The sequence below is a fragment of the Propithecus coquereli genome, unplaced genomic scaffold (assembly GCF_000956105.1).
Source record: "Propithecus coquereli isolate 6110/MARCELLA unplaced genomic scaffold, Pcoq_1.0 Scaffold590, whole genome shotgun sequence".
Taxonomy (NCBI): domain Eukaryota; kingdom Metazoa; phylum Chordata; class Mammalia; order Primates; family Indriidae; genus Propithecus; species Propithecus coquereli.
In genome coordinates this window covers 247731-262794 of record NW_012151841.1, presented here as the reverse complement: position 1 = coordinate 262794, position 15064 = coordinate 247731, and the positions used below count along the sequence as shown (strand labels likewise).

The following is a 15064-nucleotide window of genomic DNA, read 5'->3' as shown; positions in this document are numbered from 1 at the left end:
CCGCGGTTGTCAGGATTAAATCCTCCTGTCGACCTGAGCGCTTGGCATGGCGCCTGGCAAGGAGCGAGGGCTCCATTCGTGCTGATGTTATTATTACTAATAATAACTGCGGGAGAGGTGGATTTGGGGCATACCGGGTGGGTGGGCTGGGGAGTTAGGGAGTGCGCTGTGGCCGAGGACCGATGGGGACCGGCGGGCGGGGGTGCTCATGCGCGAGTGGGGGGCGGGGCTCCTGCACCCGACCCCGCCCCGCCCGGACCCCCGGCTCGGGCCACGCCTGGGTCTGTCCCAGGTCACTGGCTGAGAATCCGTCCCCGCGCTTCCTCCTTCCTCCTCCTCCCGGCTGCCTGCCGGGCCCCTCCTCCCTGCTCGCGCGCTCCCTCCCTCCTCCTCCCCTCCCCGGGCCGCCGCCGCCTCCTCCTCCTCCCTTTCTCTCTCGGTCTGTCTCTCCCGGCCCGGAATCCATTCCGGCCTGGGAGCCGGAGCGGCCAGGCCGCCGTCTGCCGACCCGCTGGCCGTCCGGCGGTCCGCCCTCCGGTGCGTCTGTCCGCCGGTGCGCCCGGCCGCCCGCCGGCCCAGGTGAGCGGCCCCCGCCCCTCCGCGGGCTCCCGGTCCCGGCCCGCGTGGGGGGCTCCCGCCCGGGACCACCCTGGCGTCGGATCGCCGGCCCGCGGCGGCTCCCGCCCACCCCCCACTCCCCAGCCCCGGCCGAGCCGCGATCTCGGAGCGCAGGGCGGGCGCACGGGGACGTGCCCGGCGCGGCCTTTTGTTGTGATGCCGCGGGGGGAGGGGGCTGGGCGGGGGACGCCGGGGTCCTGGCCGCGCGGGGACCCCTGCAGCTCGCGCTCCCCCTGAGAGCCCCCAGAGAAGCGGGCGAGCCGGGCCCTAGCCCCCGGCTAGGTCTAGGCCAAATCTGAAATCTGAGCCGGTCGGCGCCGCCTCTGGTCGTGGCTGCCAGGCCCTGCGCCCCCCGCCCGGGTGGGAGGTGGAGGTCCGGCAGGACCGGCTCAGGGGCCCCTGGGTTGAGGCGCTGGTTTGGGCCACCAGGACCTCCCTGCCTTCGTGGGGCCTCTGGTAGGGCCTGGTGCTGCCGGCCCAGAAAGGACTGGGCCAGACTGCGTTCTGTTCCTGCTGCCCCCAGCCCCCAGTCTTGTCCCTGAGCAGGCCCAGCCACTGGCCCACTCGAAGTTGGCAAAAGTTTTGGGTGTTCGCCACTGGGCCAGGTCCACCTGTCTGCTTGGGCTGGGGGTGAGGGTGGTTCTGAGTGCCTGCCAGGGATACTGCTTGCTTTGCTGTGTGTCCTTAGGCAATTACCTGCCCTCTCTGAGCTGGGGTCCTCATCAGTAGCAGGTGGGCCCCACTGGGATTGCGGGGCTGGTGGAAAGATGGGGGTGAACAGAAGGGGCTCACCTGTGGGGCATCTGCCGAGCCCCTGGTGCTCTCGATGGACTCAAGTGCAGACAGAGCATGTGTATGTAGCCCCGACAAGGCTTCCTGAACCTCAGGGACTCTGTACAATTGGGGCAGTGGTCACTGGGCCACCTGGGTGAGTCCAGACCCAGCCCCAGAACTGCTGAGATCAGACTTGGTTTCAAGAGTGGGCCAGGCTGGGAGTCAAGACACCTAGTCTTCTGGGCGCACTGGGTGACCCGGGCCCAGGGACTGCCTCTCTAAGTCCCCATATGTGAATTGAGAATCCTCAGGCGATGATTCTGTGCACTTCTGCATGGAGGGGCTTGACATGTAGTAGGTGCTCAATAAATGAGTCCTTCCCGGGATGAACTGCCTAAGAAAGATGGGCGGGATGTGAGGTTGCTGGCTGGAGTGGGGCTCAGCCCCAGAAGAGGATGGATTGGTGCCCGAAAAGGTGCCTCACAACGCCTTGAGGAAGAAGCCACCCCAGCACAGTCCTGCCGCCAGCAGCTGTGTGACTGTAGGCAACTCACTGTTCCCTCTGGCCTCAGTTTTGCCAAGTGTAAAATGGAACAATAATAATGATAGCTGCTGACATCTATTGGACACTTCTTAGAAGGTAGGGACTCTTGTTTATCCTCATTTTGCTGAGGAGGAGACTGAGGCTTAGAGAGGGGAAGTGACTTGACCAAGGCCATACGTTTGAGGCTGGAATTAGGGCCTAGACCTCAGAGACCCCAGTCTGGCTGCCCTTGCACCCCGGTGGTGATGGGGGAGCAGGGGTTGCCCAGTACAGGACCAGGCCCGCGACAGCATCGGAAAAGAATATGCTGATGAGTGATGGCGTGGAAGCCACGAGGCCCTTTCGGTGATGTGGTGATGTGGTCTTTCCACCCAGGGAAATGATTTATAGTGTGTCACCTCTCTCAGCTGACTGTCTGCCTAGGCCCTCCTGTGTGCCCCTGGGCCTTTGCTCCTGAATGTGTCCCGCCATGATGCCCTCTCCTCCCTGAGCTGGTTATCTGCTCTTGCTCTGCAAGACTTAACGTAGGCCCGCCTCTCCCAGGAAGAGAGAACCCCCCTCTCTCCTGTCCCCTAGCCTCTTCTTGGAGCATGAATTATCCCCAGTACACAGCCTAGCTCTTGCTTTTGCTTCTCTGATTGTGACCTGGGGGCTCGGGGTGGCAGATGTCTGGCCCCCCAAAGCCCCAGGAACCAGAGAGGAGATGGCTCAGTGACCTGCTGATGGACCCCTCCACCCCCCTGGTCCTCAACTGATCCCATTTTCCCAAACCTGCCCAGATACAAGCATCCATGACCCTGTATTGAGCACCTACTATGTGCTAAGAGCTTTGAACTCAGGCTGAGCAGTATTGTGATGGGGTTAGCTGTGAGTGGGAATTGTGGGGGGCATTCAAGGCTTCTAGGAGGTGGTGTCTGAGCTGAGGAGGCACAGGAGTTCACCCAACAAAGAAGAGGGGAGGAAGCTCTTGTTTCCCCTCTTGTTCAGACACTTCTCAGGGCCCCTGGGGTTGTGGGGAGTGGCCAGCCTGGCTGGGTACTTGCTGGGGAATTGTGCACAGGTCCTTGGCCTTCCAGAAATTTGAATCTGGAGGATGAGCCAAGTAGCGAACAAGTTGCCAGATAAATTAATATATAAGCACAGATATGATAAGGGCTCAGAGAGAGAGACCGGGAGTACTGAGGAATCTTGAAGGAGGTGTGTAGGAGTGGGCCAGGCATGGAGTTAGGGAAAGGGTTTGCCAGACAGAGGGAAGTGCATGTGCAAAGGCCCTGAGGTAGGGAAGTGTGTGCTGTTGTGAAACAATGGGAAAACCTGTTGGGCTAGAGCATGGAGAATGAAGGGGAGGGGTGTTATCAGCAGGGCTGGACTATGCAGGGGGCCGTGTGTTCCTTGGGCGGGAGTTTGGCCTTCATCATCACACAGGGGGCTGATTTGTGTCCCCTGTGTGAACAGCCCCATGCTGGAGGCCAGAGATACAGAGCAGACCAAGGCACCTTGATGGGTACAGATCTGCGGGCTGGACTCCGATATTCTATGGGGGCCTGGATCAGATCTTAAGAGGAGGAGGCATTTGAAGTTGGGCTTTGGAAGTGGGATAGGAGTTTGCTAGCAGGAAGGCCAGAGAGGGTGAGAGCCAGGGGTTAGGGAAGCACAGTACAGACTGGCTGGAAGCCGGAGTGAGGTGAGGAACAGAGAGGGGTCAGCTGGAGAGATGGAGACCAAAGACGTGGTAAGGACTCAGGAGTCAGTTCAAGTTCTGACCGTCCCTACTTGCTGTGTGTCTTTAGGTCATTCATTGTATCTTTCCGAGACTAGTTTCTTTGTCTTGAAAATGGGGACAATAAATATCTCCCTGTCAGGTCAGGGCTAAAGGAGGGCTGTATGCCCAGTGCCTGGCACCAGTAGGTGCTCAGAAAACGGGACCTGCTTTGTGCTGTGTTACATTGGGCAGATCAGTTGGCATCTCTGGGTCTGGCCTTGCCAGCTGTGCGGTAAGGCCTTGAGTGATGATCTCATTGAGTATGAAGGTGCCGGTCCAGGCAGGGCTGGCCTAGGAGAGCATGTTGGCAGCCAAGGCCACCAACGTGCTGGGTGACCTTGAGCTCTGCCCTGCTCTCTGTCTGTGTCTTCTCTGTGCGAGGAGGCTGAACTGGGGAGAATGCCATAGGTCTAGCCCAGCCCTGCTTCTTGAAAGTCTGCCTTGGGTGAGGTTGGCCCCATTTTCCAGCTCTAAGACCCAGAGAAGAAAAGCCACTTGCTTTGGGTCTCCCAATTGCCAAGTGACAGGGCTGGGCCTAGGCTATAGGGTTCTGGGCTCCTAGTCTAGTGCTCAGCACCACCAGAAGCCTCCCAGGTCTCTGTAGGCTGTAGAGCCACTACAGAGGGCCTTCATGCCCCTGCTCTGGGCCTTTTGTCCAGAGCCTCACTTCCTGCCCGGGCTTGTGGCCCCTGCACCTCTATCTCCCTTCAAGTTCCCACAGGCCTTTACTTCCCCTCCCCCGCTCACCCCTTTATCTCCATGGCAAACCTCTCTGGTTTCCCCTTGGATAGCTCCTGTGGTTGTGGTGGGGAGGCACTTCCTCTGGGGAGCCTTAGTTTCCTCATCCATGAAGTGGGATAGTGAGTCATGGTTCCTGAGATGTCCTAAGAGGACAGAAATAAAGTGCTTTGCACACATTAGGTGCTCAAGAAATAGGGCAGAGAAGAGCCAGACCTGCTCAAGTTCTGCCTCCTTTGGCAATGGATGCCCCCTTCCTGTGATTCTGTTTCTGAAACTGTAAATGGGCATAGGGCTTGCACCTAGTAGGGCTAAGGAGAGGATGGCGAGAGGCTGTGCCCAAGGCCCTCACCTGTGTTCAAGGCCTCATTCTGAGCTGTGTGTCCAAAGGCAAATCACTTAGCCTCTCTGAACCTCAGCCTCTGCACACCTTCCTTGTGAGGATTAAATCAGCTAACATATTCCAGTGGCTTGAATCTACTAGATGCTCAGTAAATTATACATTTTTCCTTCTCTCTTCTCCTCCCTTGTGGAAGTTTAGATATTATCCAGTCTAGAAATGGCCCAGGGCTTAAGTCCCCCAGACCTGGAGTGCTGTGTTGAGAAGTGTTCTGAGGTCCAGTCTTGGCTTCATGGGAAAGAGTGCTGTGATAGATTAGTAATGTCTGCCTTGGGTGGAGGATAAGAGAGTATTGTACGTATGCCATGACAGTGTGTCATTCCTAATCTATTCTGACCTTCTCTTTTCACAAATGAGGGAATTGAGGCCAGAGAGATCCAGGGCAAATCGTCCAAGCTGGGGGAAAAGGCACATCTCTTGTCTTTCGTTCCAGGACTCTCCCCAGCCAGCCAGCCTGCCCCTTCCCACAGTACAGCCGGGTGGGGCTGAGTCGAGGGACAGATGAACGGGGAGGACCCCAGAGCTGGAAGCCTTCAGGACCTCCATCTCCCTACTCCTTGCTGTGGGTCCTTGGGCAAGTGATTTCCCCCCAACCTTGGTCCCTTCCATCCTCCCTCCCCCTAGAACTACCCAAATAAGTTCCAGAATAAAAGGAGAAGCTGGAAGGGAGAAGTTAAATGATCTTGGCCAAATCCCCTCCTGGTCCTCAGTTTCCTCATCTGTACAGTGAGGGTGCTCCCCTCCCTGAGGCTCCGGGACGGTGAGCCCAGCTGCGGAGTCCCCAGGGGCAGGCCTGGCTGAGTCCCCTGTGCTGCCCACATGGGGGCATGTCCGGGGCAGGGGGGTGGTGTGGCTGTGGGGCTGTTGAGAGACTCCAGGAATTGGGCTGGGAGGCCAGCACTGGCAGAATCTGGGTGCTGGGGTGGAAATCGGGCTGGGGTGGCATTGGGAAGCGTGGCCTCCCTGGCAAGGTCTGATTAGCTTCTCCAAGGATGCCTTGTCCAAATTTGTGGTCTTAACTTTTACTTCGTCTGATGTCAATATCTTCACATCTGATGTTGTGCCCTCCTGAGCTGGGTCATGGTAAGGTGACCCATTCCATCCTTGCAGAACTTTTATTCCTGTTATACGGAAGAGGAGACTGAGGCTCATAGAGGTTAAGGGCTGAGGCCACAGTCACCCAAAAAAATGAAGTGTGAGCTCAGACCTCTGGCTTCTGAATGATTTGTGGGCATCTGATTCCTGCTGCGTGTGTACCCAGTACGCACCCAGGCTGGACTCTTTCCCAGGTATAGGATGGGTGCAGTGCTGGGGGCAGGTGACCCTGACCCTCTGGGCTTCCAGCTCTGGCTGATGGATCTCCACTCAGACCCCGAGTACTGAGATCTTGGATGCTCGTGGCATGAAGGGTAGTGGAAGTAGCAAGGCCTTTGAAGCCAGTTGTTTCTGGGTTCGAATCCTGGCTTGGCCCCTTGTTTGCTGTGTGCGATTGTGTGAAAATGACTGCTCAGAGCCTCAGTTTCCCCATCTGTGAAATGGGGATAATAGTGCCAGCTTTGACAAGACGGCATGAGGATCAGACGAGCCAGTGTGTGCCAAGTGCTGGGGTGTAGGGGCCCGCACTCAGGAAGTGCTTGGTATTTACAAGAGCCTGTGATTAGGAAGGTAATTCCCTGAGGTGGCAGGAATTCTGGGCCTCTGCAGGGCAGTTGCTCTGGGGACCCCCAGGGCTGTGACTGGCACCTTCTTCGTCTGTGGTCAGCTTGTCCTATGGGGCAGGGAGTGGGGAGAAGGTTACCTGGAGACAGAAGCTTGGTGGCTGGAGCTATTGGAAGTGGCCAGCTCCATCCAGCCTCCCCGAGCCCAGCTGCTGCCTCAGCCCTTGCCCACATGTGACCCACCAAAGCTTCGCGGTGCCCTGAGCCTCCATGTGGCATTCGAGGTGCTCTCACCGAATGGGCTCATCTCTTCAAAGTGGTTACCATTTGAGCACTGTGAGCCTCTTTGAGCCTCAGTCTCTTCTTCTATGTAACAGAAATGAAAGTTCTTTGCATCCTTGCTCGCTTGGCCTGAGAGGCAGGAGCTGTTCCTGCCCTTGTCTTTTCGGGAGGCGGTGAGGCTGCGAGAGAGGCAGCCGTGGGCCCGGCTCCACAGCAAGGGCTCCCAGAGGTGCTGTTGGTCTGGGCCACAGCTCTTCCCTCTGCCCCGCCCTGATCACCTCCCACATTCCCTGCCACTCAGGTGACACTGTAGCCTTTCTGAGCCATTGGCCATCTTCCTGCTTGCCCTGGGTCGTCCAGCCTCCATGCCTTTGCTGTTGCAGGCCCCACTGCCCAGCATGCCCTCCCTCTCAGTGCCCCGCCGGTGGCCGGGATGCCGCTGGCTCCAGAAAGCTTTTATCAGCCACTCCCCTTCCCCTCCCTGAGCCCGTACTGCCCTCCTCTGCACCCCCCTGTCCCTTCTTTGCCCTTCCTCATGGCTCTGACACATTCTGCAGTCATAGGATTCTTTTTGCCTCTAAGGGAATATAGTCATCACTCCCAAGGGCACAGAACTTTACAGTTTACAAGAAACTTTCCACGATTACCTCTGAGCGTTTGCAGCAGGCTCAGAGAGACAGAACGGCCGTGAGCATCTTCATTGGGCAAATGAGGAAACTGTGGCCTCAAGTCAGGCTCGTGCTAGTGCTCTCTCTGCTTGGGCACATGGAACTGGGCTCTTCCCCGCACCGAACCCCCGTTTCCCCAGGCAGGAACCCCTCTCCCAGAGCCCCATGAAAGCCTTGACTTACTGTCAAAAGGAGGATTTGGAATTTCAGAGGAGTGAAGTGACTTGCTTGAGGTCACACAGCTCTAAAGGGGCAGAGCTTGGTGCCTTCTAAGCATCAGAGCAGAGGCAGATTACACCCACTTTCCCTCCCTTTCCGGAAGGAGCATCGGGCACACTCAAGATCCTGCGGGAACAGTGAGCCACCGTGGCCAGCCCTTGGGAGCCTTCAGCAGTCACTGGTTCCTCAGCACACAGTCGAGCCCTTGCTCTGTGCCGGGCAAATGGCGTGTGCCATCCTTGCAGCATCCCCGCGCGCCGGTGGTCCTGGCCCCATTTCACCAAGGAGGAAACTGAGAGAAACAAGGGGACTTGCCCAAGGTCATCCAGTGCATGGATTTGAACCCAGGCCTCCTGAGCACTGCGGGCCTGCCCTGCCTCATCTGGGCTGAGCCTTCTCTGCCAACCCCTAAACCTATGGCCACTCCCCCAGCCCTCCCCACACTTCCTCCCTGGGAAGCATGAAAACCAGGAGACTTCTCTACCCCCAAATGTCACCCACTAGCTGTGTGACTTTGGTGAGTCAGTTTAACCTCTGTGCCTCAGTTTCCCCACCTGAAAAATGGGCCTAGTGGTAGTACCCACGCCATGGGCTTGTTCCAAGGATCAAATGAGGTGTTGTGCGCAATGCTGCCAGCAAGGCCAGCACGTAGTACGCGCTCAATACATGTTAGTCGTTATTTTATTATAATTTGTATTAACCTGGGGAGGACGGGAAAGGCAACCCCAATATCCAGATGGGAAAACTGAGAGGAAGGAAACAGCATCCACCAGGCCACAATGGGGGATCACAGCCCGCAGGCTCTTGGGATACATCCCACTTTCCAGATGGGGAACCTGAGGCCTAGAACCTGAGAAGGGACTCAACCAAGATCCCAATCTCTTGCTTTCAGACTGAGTTGAAGCCTGCTTGTCCACTTTCTTGCTCTGGGACTGTGGGCACGTTGCTTCCCCTTGCCCGAGGCTCAGAGTCCTTATCTGGGAAAGGTGGGGCTGTGGTGAGGACTGCATACGTCTATATCAGCAATTAGTCCGAGGCCTGGCCTGGAGGCAGCACTCAACAAACAGCTGCAAGGAAAAAGTTCCTGCCCCCTTCCAAGACTCAGTTTTCTCATCTGTGCAATGGGTCTGTGCATATTGTGGGGGAGACAGTTCTATCACATCCCACCAGTGTGGCTCTTCAGTCTCTTAGCAGCCACTCTAGGCAGGGGGGAGGGCCGGGGAGGGCAGGTAGGGGTTTCTGTTTGGCCTGGGTGGGTGTGGCTGTACCCTGTGGACTTTGTCCCTGAGCTGTGCCAAGTTGCCAAGGTTGGGCCTGGTTAGGAGGCTGGACCAGGCTCCACCAAGCCTTGTGGGTGCCCTGTGGCTGCCAGCACGTGGGTGCTACCACATCACCTGGTCCACCTGCCTCTGCTGCTGTGTGCCCTGGACAATGGCTTCTCTCTCTGAGCCTTGGTTCCCTCACCTGTGGGCAGGAGTCTTTTCCTTCTAGGGCTGTTGATAAGCTCATTCTTCCCAAATGCCCGCCTATGCCTGGTTTATAGAAAGTGCCTAGTTCTCCATGGGATATGTTAAAAAAAAAAAAAAAGCAAAAAAAAAGCAAATGTCACGGTTAACTGTCAACGGTCACGGCTGTCAGGATGGGCAGGGTGCTGACTGGCAGGAAGGGGCAGCGGCATCTCAGGCAGAGGACCACGTGAGCAGAGGCTTAGAGGTGGGACAGTTTAGGGAGCACCCCATGTCTAGGTGGGTTAAGTGGGAGAGGCTCCCGACCCCCAAGGTTTGGACAGGCCCTGAGGGAAGTGGCAGGTGTCAGCACGCCGACTGCGGCGGCGACGTGGGGTGATGCTGACGCCCTGCCCTCCAAACTTCAGATTTCCTTTTGAAGCCTTGGGAGTCGCGCCTGCCCTCCCCACCCCCACCCCTGCCAGGTGTTCCCGAAGGCCCCGGAACCAGATGAGCCATAGTTCTATTTGGGGACAATTCTGCTGTTCCCGTTTCTCTCCTGTGCCCTAGTTTTAGAAACAACGTGGGTTTGGTTACCAGTTGGCCACTTGCAGAGAGCTCCCCCCTCCGCCCACTATGCCCACACCTTGGATCCGTGGCCATCGTGGCGAAGTAGGACCCAGTGTTGCCACTGGGAGTTGCCACTGGGAGTTGCCCCTGGGCTCCGCACCTGAGTTCCCCGGGCAGGGAGTTGGCAGCTGGACTCTCAGTTACCCACCGGCGATATCTGGGCCTTGTGATGAGTGTTGAGGACCCCAGGAATGTACTCTGGGCGCGGCTTAACTCCTGGGGAAGCAGGCAAAGGCCCTGATCCTTTCCCTACCACAGGGCGGGAGCCATGTGAACGGTGGCAGCCCAGCACGGTGCCAGGAGAGCTTCCCAGAGGAGGGGCTACCTGGCCTGGGTCTTAAAGGATGGATAGGAGCTCATGAGAAAAAAAGAAGGGTGAGGGTGTGCCAGGAGGAAGGGACCCCGCGTGCCAAGGCTGGAGGTAGGAGATAGCTTGGCATGTATGTGTGCGTAGCTCGGAGAGGTGGGGAGCGGCAGGTCGTGTACCAGGTGGTTAGAAGGTGACTTGGCTGATCAGGCAGGGCCTCAAACCCTCACCAGGGCGCTCAGGCTCTGGCCTGGGGCTGATGGGAGCAGGGTGGTTGTGGTTGGCCTTTTGCTGCGGGTGTTGAGGGAGGACAAAAAGAAGGACGAGACTCAGCACAGCTGCTCAATTGCTGTTGCCAAGTAGAGGCGGCCCACAGAGGCTGGGGCTCGAGACAGGGATCAAAACCCCCTACCTGGGGCGGAAGGTAAGGGCTGGTCTGGGCCTTGGAGGGGGCGGGTCAGGGAGGACTTCCTGGAGGAAGAGGTGCTTTGATGCAGCAGAAGGATGGGAGGGGTCTCTGCAGGGAGGCAGAGCTCGAACAGGGGCCGGAAAGTGCCCTGTAAGCAGCTCCTCATATTGGAGCCCTGAGGAGCCGTGGAGTCTTGACTTGGGAGGGTGGCTGGCACCAATCAGTGGAAGGCGTGGGGTACCTGCCCCTTGGGCAGTGAGGAAGGGCTCCCGGGCGAGACGGATTTATCCAGCACTGGGTAGTGCCCGGCCCACTGGCAGTGTGGGTTTGGTGAGGCGCCCCTGGTGGCTGTACTGAGAAGCGGGGGGCCTGGGGAAAAGGTGGGTGCTGGCCAGGCAGACGGCCAGCTGTGGGATGGACAGGGCGCGGTGGGGGAAGGGGGGGGCCCCTGCCCCCTGGTCTGCCTGCCTGTCCATCCTTTCCTCGCGGACGCCCGCCTGGCAGGAAGAGATGGAGGCATGTTGCGGCCTGACTGGCAGATTCCAAGGGTGCCTGGGCGTGGGGCAAGGGGAAGCCTCCCCAGGCAAAGCTCCCCCACCCGGGCGAAGGGCCAGGCATGGTTGCCCACCCCTGCTGCTATAAAGACCCCTCTACCCTCTCGAACCCAGAGAGTCCACACTCTAGACAGGGTGAGTTGAGAGCCGTGGCTGCTGACTCTGGTGCCAGATGGGCCAGGGTTTGAATCGGAGCTTCGTTATCTTCTGGCTGCGAGACCTTGGCCAAGCAACTTTGCCCTTCTGAGCCTCAGTCTCCCCATCTCCAAAAATGGGGGTCACCCTAGGGCCTCCGTCCTAGGGCTCCTGAGAGGATTAAATGAGATTTTGGAGGACTGTGCCCAACACGGTGCCAGCCTCTGGGATCTGGCTTCTGAGCTGTTGCCCCAGCTGGCCGGGGTGCGGGGACCTGCCGGGCTGTGGAGGGCGGCTTCCGGTCTGCCCTGGGTTCTCAGCATGGAGGACAAAGCCCCTTTGTGGTGGGACGGATGGAGCCTGGGATCCCCCCTCCTCCTCACTCTGTTCCCCTGGGGAGAAGGCGCTTCCTCAGACCGAGAGGCTGGGAAACGAAAGTCGGGTTGTGCCGGGGAGAGGCCAGGCTGGCTGCAGCTGCTCTTGCCAAGGCCTGGCTGGTGAGCTCGGGTGGACCCTTCTCTTCTCTGGGCAGCAGGTGCACTGTGGGTGCCCTGCTCACTCATCCACCTGCCCACCCAGCCATCCACAAGTACGCTCCCCGTGCTAGGCTGTGCACTTTTGGCCAGTGTCTGTCCTGGCCCGGTGGTACCCAAGCATCCCAACTGTTTTGAGTATTACACCCACCGCAGAGTATTCAGCTATGGGAAAGACAGAAATGGCCCCTGTCTTCATGAGACATGTACTTACCCTGTGTGTTATGTCATCAGAGCTGTGGTTCATGCTAGAAAAGAGAAGTTGAAGGTCCTCACTTGCGCTGGGGCACGAGGGAGGCCTTCCATGAGGAGGTGGCTTTTGAACTGAGACTCAGAGAGATCAGAGTTGCCTGGGTGTGTTGCCGTTTAAACAGCTGGTCAAGAAAGGCCTGTCTGAGCAGGTGACATGAATCCTGAAGACTGGAAGGAAGGGAGGGAGGGAGGGGCGTGGATGTTGGGGGAAGTGTGCTCTGGGCAGAGGGAGCAGGGGTGCAAAGGCCCTGAGGCAGGAGTGTGCTGGGTTCTTGGGGAAAGGGGAAGTAGCCTGTGTGGATGGAGCAGGATGAGTGAAGCAGGTGGGGCTGGTAGAGTCACTGTAGGGCCTTTTGAGGACTTTGTCCTTTGTCTTAGGAGTGTGGGGACCGTGAGGTGTGTTAGCAGGGTTGAAGGCTTCAGATCGGCATTTCAGAAAGGCTCTCTGCCTTGAACTGGACAGCCCGAATCCTAACTGGATTAGGATGAGGCTGTGGAGGGGGGTGGGGAAGTGGACTCGGGGTGTGGGTGGAGGTGGGACTGACTGGGCTTGGGACTGGGTTATATGGGGGTCTGGGGGGCAAGCAGAATCATCCTGCCTCTGTCGGTCAGCTGGTGGTGAGGGGCAGCGTCCTTTCATAGACAACTGTGGGCTTCTGGTCCGTGTTTGCTGCCTCCCACATCCACGTGGAGACAAAGAGGCCCAGTGGCTTCCCGGCCTTGCCCTGAGGGCTGGACAGAGTCCTCTAGTTCCTGCAGCTTCAAACACTGGGTGTACCTTAGGTGAGGCCAGCTTGAGGATACCCATTCTACAGATGGGTAAACTGAGTCCAAGAGTGGTATGCCATGGCCTGGGCTACACAGTAGGGCTGGACCTTGGCCTCTCAGGGCCCAGGGAGCCTATGGGTTTGGGAAATACGAACCCTTCCCCCTGAATCCCAGGTAACAACTCCAGAGTGTGCCTGGTGTTGGACCTGGACACTCTCGGGGAGACGGAAGCTGCCAGTGTGACACCGGGGGTGGGGTCAAGAGGCCTGGACTCCAACTTGCCATACGAATTGGCCCTCAGTTTCCCCTACTGTGAGATGGGCACAGCGATGGTCCCTACCTCGCAGCGCTCTTGGGAGGACCACACGAGACGGTGCAAAGTGCCGCCCCAGTGCCAGGCACACAGTCTGGGCTCAGTCGGCAGGTGTTTTGATTATTGTTTTTGTGGGGAGTACGGGTGTACGTGTGACTCTGGGCCCTGGCTGTGTCCTTGCCAGAACCGGGCTTCGGGCAGGGCTGGAGGTGCTGAGTGGCCTCTTCCGGATAATTCAGCACCTTGGCATTGAAGGTCCTGGGATCTGTGGCCAACAGCACTTTCCACATGGGGAAACTGAGTCCAGAAGGGCACCTGGATTCGCTCAGGGCTACGCAGCAACTTGGGACCCAGCAGGGGTTTCTAGACCAGGTCGTCAGCCCCGGGCTCAACTCACCTTGCCCTGCTCAGGCGCCACCCACTTCCGGGCCTTGCCCTCCCCTGCAGGGCTTCCTGCACGGGTCCTAGTGGGACGGGGTTCTGTCCCCTATGGTGCAGGTCTGGGCTGGGGTCCAGAAGGGTCCCCCTTCCTGCCCACAAGGAAGCGCAAGAACAGCGGGGGCTGGGACAGCGTGTCAGTGAGTGAGTTAGCGGGAGCGCTGCGATCCCCTGGCTGCCTCCGTCTCTGCCTGAGTCCAGTCGCTCCGCCCGGCCCCACTGGCAGAGCCGGTTTGAGGCCTGTCAGCCCTGAGCATGTTCACACCGTGAACACGGGACCAGACGTGTCTGCTGCCCTGGCCTGCGGACGGCCCCTGCTCACTCCTCACGCATTCCTCGCTCACTCGGCAAACATCCCCTAGGACCGCAGTTCCGGCTGGGCGGGGCTTGGGGCCTGGAGTTGTCGCAGCCTTGCACGCTGCCCTGAGGAATCGGTGGTCAGAGGCTCTGCCACAGAGACGTGCCAGGCAGGTGGCAGGAGAGCCCAGTGGTCAGGGCATAGGCTGTGGGGCTGGACAGACCTGGGGCTGAGGCCTGCACCTCTTCATCCTGTGGGCCCTGGGTGGGGTCCATCCACCCATCCATCCATCCAACAAATAGTTACTGAGCCCTGCTATGTGCCAGCCAGTGTTCTAGAGCATGCAGATATAGCACATAACCAACCAGACAGAAGTCCCTGCTTTGGCGGAGCTCGCTTTCTAGAGGGGAGACGGGAAAACACAGCCAATAAGGAAGCTGCACACACGGGCTGTAAGAAGGTGGAAAGTGCCCGAGTCTAGCCTCAAGCAGGAAGGGGTTGCGGAGGAAGGGTTGCAATTAGACAGTGGCCAGGGAACACCTCGCACCTCCAAGGAGCTCACATCAAAGCAGGGGACAGATGAGCCATGCAGCTCTCTGAGGAGGGAATGGCCCGTGCAAAGACCCTGAGGCAGGCCAGGCCTGCAGTGTTGGAACAGCAAGGAGGTCAGGGGAACAGAGCGAGTTAGGGGGAGAATGCAGGGAGGTGAGGGCAGAAGGACCGAGGGGCCGGATCAGGTGGGGCCTCTGGACCATTCTAAAAACGTTGGCTTTGGACTTGGAGTGAAATGGGGGTCACAGAGGAGGGACGCACCTGGCTACTGTGTGGAGAGCAGACTGGGGAGTGAGGTGGGGGCAGGTGGACCAGGGAGCTGGCTGCACGTTGGTCCCACAGGGGGAGGGTGGTCACCTTGTGCACCGATGGGGGCTCATTGTTGGATGGGGAAGGGACAAGCATTTTTTTTTTTTTTGCATTATTTAATCTAATCCCTCCTTTCCCACTCTCTACCCTGGAGGCGTATTACTGTAACAACCCTTCTGAACCCATCGCTGACCCCAGCACCGACCCCTCCACACCCGTTCTATCCCACCCCCTCTCCCGTGTCACTTTAAAGCAAATCCCAGGTGTCATCTTTCATATGTAAATACTTCAATGTGCATCTCTAAAAGACAAGGACTCTGCTTAAAAAAGTAGCCATTGGGCCGGGGAGTGTGGTGGCTCACACCTATAATCCTAGCACTCTGGGAGGCCAAGGCGGGCGGATTGTTTGAGCTCAGGAGTTCGAAACCAGCCTGAGCAAGAGGGAGACCCCGTCTCTA

General features: G+C 58.4%; 1 protein-coding gene across 1 annotated transcript in view; it reads left to right on the top strand.

Annotated features, from left to right (window-relative positions):
* Positions 1-559: 559 nt before the first annotated feature.
* Positions 560-15064, top strand: part of SRC (SRC proto-oncogene, non-receptor tyrosine kinase) — a 53243-nt gene continuing 38738 nt past the window's right edge. The window contains exon 1 of the mRNA XM_012658956.1: positions 560-579. The gene's annotated coding sequence lies outside the window, so the exon portion shown is untranslated. The remainder of the gene's footprint in view (positions 580-15064) is intronic.